Here is a 5,629-nt window from a genome sequence, read left to right as displayed (position 1 = left end):
AGATACCTTGAAAAGAAAGGAATCCATTAATGTTCAGCTGCACTGCTGTGCCCATCACACACTCAATGAATAATCCTCTCTCTCCTGCTCTCTGGATGTCAGGCTATCTGGCTTGAGCTGATAACCTCCTCAATGCCATTACAGTAATTAATATTTGAGAGCTTTATTTCTTACCTAAAGCATCCTGATCAGCTTCTTCCCTCCTTCTTGTCCAGCAGTGAAATGTACAATATGTTACCTCACTAAACTTGCCTATTTTTCACCAACATCAATGATTTTTACTTCATTCTTCCTTCTACCACGAAAGTAATGAATACAGTAATGGTGTACAATGAATCTTCAAAAAATCAGGTTATTCATGCTTAAATACCTGCTTCTTGCAGGGATTATGATTTCAGCATGCACAGAACTGACTCGGGTAGCAGCAAGTCCTGCACAGCCTATATCAGAGCACAGCTTAATTGTCATTTCCTAATTTTATGGTTGTTTAACAACTATTAAAAAGGAACTTGCACCAATAATGCCAAGGAACAGAAAAGATGTATGAAGTGGTCAATGCATTAATGACAGGCTGTGCTTTTAAATGAAAGCTGCTGTGAAGATATTTTCAGATATACACTACAAACAGTTTTATAATCAGTAGATATCACAGATACTGTAAAATACTTTTTCCCTTCAAATGAAGTAGCAGATATATTATTCCAACCTTTCTCTTCCCTCTCAAAACCAGGTTTACTGACAAAACACAATGTTCCCTGATCTAGAATGTACCAAGGAAATCAGATTTAATAAAAGTACTTGTAGATACAAGACTGTTTTGGGAATTAAATATTCAAATTTCATATGGTGAGAACAAAACCAGCTTACAGAGTTCTCTAGACTCTTACTAGCAGACATGAAAATTGCACTGTAAGATATGTGGAAAAATATTACTTTCCTTATGACTTTAATAACAGCCTCAGAACACAGGAAAGATGCACAGTGTCATGCTGTTTGGCTGCTGTAAGAGTTTCAGAGGATTATAAAAATACACTGGCAATTTTTATCTGCCTTTATCTGCTCTCTCTGATCCATTAGATATTATTAAATACTGGAACATGTATCCAGTACTTGAAGGACAGCTTAGAGCACAGAGTGCAATATTGATACTAGGCTTGGCTAGCCAGCACACTCAGTAATTACCAGGAAGTAATTAAAGACTTCAGCATACACTGTACAAGGCTACTGGGAACTTAAATAACTCCACATGCAGAGTAGCTATCACAGCACCCACCAGACCACAGCTGCAATGAAAGTGCCTGTGTATGGCATCCTGTGGAGATAAATACAAGTAACTGCTGTGACCACATCACTGTATAACGCTGCATCCCAGCTCAGGTTTAAGGTCTCTAGAGCAATGCTTTCTCAAGTTCTGTGGCCCTTTCAAAATTATTTTCTGCATAATTTCCTTCCATAGTTTGTACCCATCACGCCAGTTCAAATTGATTTTGCAGTAGCTACCTGAAGTAAGTTCAATTAAATAGCATTTTTTGAATGCTACAAATTCAAAATTACCTACATGCCATTGTCTAAAACTGCACATCCCTGCAGGGCCCACTCCCAAGGACACAAGCGCTGTGCTGCTGCTGTGCAGGGTAAGACTCTGTGTGTGTGTGAGTGCCAGCAGCACATCTGCACCCCACACCCCTCCTGGCTCTGATGAGGAATGGCAGCGGTGTCATTACCCCAGGTACCTCTGCACACCCTGGTTCAGTGAGCAGCCTGGGACCTGGGGAACCCATGATAAATTTGAGCACAAGAGCTACTTGGAAAGCACAGGGCAGCTTGTAAGGTTTCTTTTCCAGTGGGAAGGTGAAGGCCAGAAGTGTCTGAACAGCAAATAAAACCAAAGGTAAAAGCAAACTCTACAGGAATCACTTTGAGTTCTACAGGTAAAGGGAAAAAATTCCCAACAGTAATTCTTGGGATGCACTTGGTGAGTGTGAGCCAAGAGCTGGCATCCTATTTAGAAAACAGTACAGAAGTCTTGTACAGAATTCTTAACTTAAATAGCAATGATATTCATTAAACTCCATGGCCTGAAAACATCAGATAGGTGACACCACCTTGAATACAGTTTTTCATTACAGAGAGAAGAGGAGGAGGAATGAGTGTTGGTGTCAGAGTGCAGAGATCAGGGCTCTATTTTTGGCTGCACCAACTTTAGGTGACCTGGTCAAGCTTTACAGAAACTCTTTGTGCTCCCTCCTCCGCTGTAAAGAAAACACTGCTTTGGGCAGCGATCTCACTGCTTGACTTGCAAAATTTATTTATATTGTCCTTGCAGTTTTAGGTGCCTGTTTAACCTAGATACGAAACACAACATGAAATTTAAATACGGTATCAAAGCAGCTCCTGGGAACTGGCTGAGCAGTGCTAAACCAAATTAGGTTTCTGCTGGCAGTTGCTTGTGTTATTCCAAAAGTATTCGAAAAAGCCTGGTCAGAGTCTAAAGGGATGAGCACCCAGGAAAGCTAAAATACAGACACCTCCATATCCAGGTGACTTACAGTGCAGGTAGGGTATAAATACCAATATGGGCAAGTGACCCCAACTATGAAATGAGACTGGAGGGAAACAACAGTCATTAAAAGACTAAGGAAATTGCACAAGATGACAATACAAATCCATGGCACAATTTGGCTTTGAACCCAGGTTTCTCATGTCCAGCTTCAATCTAGTCAGGGAATGGTATTTCAGAGCTCCCTTAGGAGAGCTGTTCAGGTTCCCCCAGCAAGGAATTTCACTCTGCTACATCCTCGCACTCTGTTGCAAAATCTAAAAAAAATACATCAGCAACTTTCACTCTCTACAGATTTTTGGTCTTGCTTTGTACTAAAAATAGTAGTCTCCTTGCTAGACTCTGCAATTCTGAAAATAATGGTATGATTTTCAGCAGTAGCACTATTTGGACATCAAAGGACAAAAAGGAAACACTGACCTCCACACAAAAACATTTTGGAGCACTCTATATTCCACAGTGTGCTTTGGGAAACTAATTTTAAATTCATACCTGGGATATTTCCTGTGCATTTCTCATTAGATAAATATTCACTATAGATTTTATTACTCTACAGCCCTGCTATTCAACAGATGGCTGTTTAATGGAGCAGTGTGGTCTATTTTCCATAATACAGTCTGTTAACAGAAACATACAAACAGGAAAATTGAGCCCCAGCTGAGTGGTTGTTTGAAGGACCTGTGTTGGCTTTGGCAAAAGCTACTTGCTGCCTGCATAGAAAATCAATTTCAATAGGTGGGAGCAGAGAGTTTCACTCTCTATTTATGAAGGATCATGGGCAGTTCTTATACATTAAACACTTACAGAAATTTAGTCCAACTGCCAGTCTGGCACTGATCTCATTCCCAAAAACACGCATGCCCCAGACAGCTGGGGCATTCCAAGTTGGGGCCAGCTAGGTAGGTTGCATGTTTGCTCCTGTGTTGAAACAGCATGGAAGGGGATACCTCAGTTTAGATAAAACTTCATTACTTCAATAGCATTGATAGGAAGGATTCCATATAGACTGAAGAGTTTGGGGTCCTTCATCTGCTTCTGTAACAAGATTTTTTTGACCTTGAATATGCCAAGTTGTTCACTTTGCCATCTAGGAAATGGAAACATGGCTTTAAAAACCTAAAGACCAACAAAGAGATGCCATTTCTTTTATATTGATCCATCCCCACAATGTGCTACTTCAAATGTTCTAATGAACTATTATTTTTACTTACAATTCTCAATACACAGGCTTCTGAAAATTTGAACACAACTTAATAGAAAGCAATACTCCCTTTGTATTTCTGTGAAAGCATAATGCAGGAGAAAATTACTCCTCTGTTTGAATTAGAGAATTAGAATCTAAATATAGTACAAATTTTTAATTTAGTACAGTTTAAAATAATCACTTTAATGTCTTGCTTTCATTCCCACTACATTTGATAGAGCTTTATGAGTTTTCCAGTGCTGCACACTCTCAGTTGTCTTACAATTACAAGTAGACCTGCTTAATCCAAAACTCAGAGCAGCTATTACAATTCTCTCATTTTCAAGCTTACAAAAATGTGAGGGCAAATTTATTATCCTTTTATTTCCCTTGATCAGAGGGTTAATTCCAGTTGAGTGGCCTATTGAGCTAGCCTAGAGACAAAACTTTCTTTCCAGGGGAAAACAGGAAAAAAATGTTCTCAAGAGGATGATCCTGAAATCCATGTTTCCCCTACAGGTGTTCTGACTCCATGTGTAGGTTTCGAACTAGTACCTTATGCCAGGAGGTTTCTGTTTCCCCTCAGTGCCAGCTACTCTCATCAGAACCAGCTCAGACAGAGCTCTTATAGTACCTGCTTCTCAGGAATCATTTTTTTATATTCCATAAAGCAGCAGCAGCAGTTCTTTCTCTACCTTCATACAGTAGCAGGTTCTTCCAGATACTGGCACCTACCCTTCTAAATTTCTCCATCTCCTGGAGAGTGATTTCATTTTTCAAACTAACTGTAATTGCCCAGTGAATAAAGCATAGAGGGCCACAGGACAGAGATGTGTCCCCTCCTCTTCCTCTCTCTCAAATCATCAAACAAGATTATCCGGGACTATTCAAGCTACAAGAGAGGCTGCAGCCTGAGCCTGCAGCTGGAGTGACAGCACACAGAGCTACCCTGCTGCTCAAGGTGCCACAGCACAAGCACAGCTCAACAGCAAACCACACATTTATGTCTAATACATGGCATTCAGCAGGTAGAGAAATCTGGAATAGGAACATGAAACTGCTAGAAGCAGAGTAGGGAAATAACACACGAGAGTCAACAGGTCTCTAAGTAATTCAGTTTCAGCAAAAGAGCTGTACCACACATTATCAAGTATTTCAATGGAGATAGACTAGATTTATGACTACCTAAGTATATCCAAATACGAAGTGATACTTCTCCTGGATTACTACTAAGGGTATATAATAAAGCCTGCTTTGTCACTGCTTTAAAAAGCTAAGTAAAGAATTAACTAAATACAAGTAAGTGTCACAAAGTGGAAGAGTGGTTGACATAGGGTGCAACAGCAAAAAAAAGGTCTTTAAATATGGTAATCCCCTCCTCCAGCCAGCAAGTCCTAGCAGCCAATGGAAAACACAAGTTTAGTGTTTTAATTGCAGTTTCCTAATTTACAACCAAAGGAAAAATGATCCTTTTGTCTTTACTTTGTATCTGTGTTCTGCATCTTCCAACGAGCCCAGGCTGCCCTGAGGTCAGGAACGCTGCCCTGCGCTGAGGGAGCTGCCTGTGCTCGGCTGCTTCTGTCAGCTGCTGAGGACGAGAGAGGCATTCTCCACGAGAAGGGAGAAAAGGAAAATAAAATCAACAGCTTCAACTGACTCTGTGACAATGCCACAGAACTTCTCTTCTGATGCCACTTTGAAGACTCTTAGATCAACAAAGAAAAGGGCTTTAGGACTTGAGTCAGACACTGGCTCTTCATTGCTTCAAAGATACAGCACTTGCCTTCTAAGAAGAAAATTCTGCCTCTACTCCCAGCAAACAACGCGTTTCTGTAGGGTGTCTGTGCACTTGGGCACAGCGGGACAGCGGCAGACCGGCTCTCGGG

The 5,629-nt window shown here is 40.7% G+C and overlaps 1 protein-coding gene across 1 annotated transcript in view; it reads right to left on the bottom strand.

Moving 5' to 3' along the window:
- Nucleotides 1-5,629, bottom strand: part of TMEM164 (transmembrane protein 164) — a 31,889-nt gene that overhangs the window by 1,289 nt on the left and 24,971 nt on the right. The window lies entirely within an intron of this gene.

Source organism: Corvus brachyrhynchos, unplaced genomic scaffold, assembly GCF_000691975.1.
Source record: "Corvus brachyrhynchos isolate BGI_N302 unplaced genomic scaffold, ASM69197v1 scaffold398, whole genome shotgun sequence".
Taxonomy (NCBI): domain Eukaryota; kingdom Metazoa; phylum Chordata; class Aves; order Passeriformes; family Corvidae; genus Corvus; species Corvus brachyrhynchos.
The sequence above is the reverse complement of the archived record's forward strand: the minus strand, read 5'-3'. Positions and strand labels throughout refer to the sequence as shown.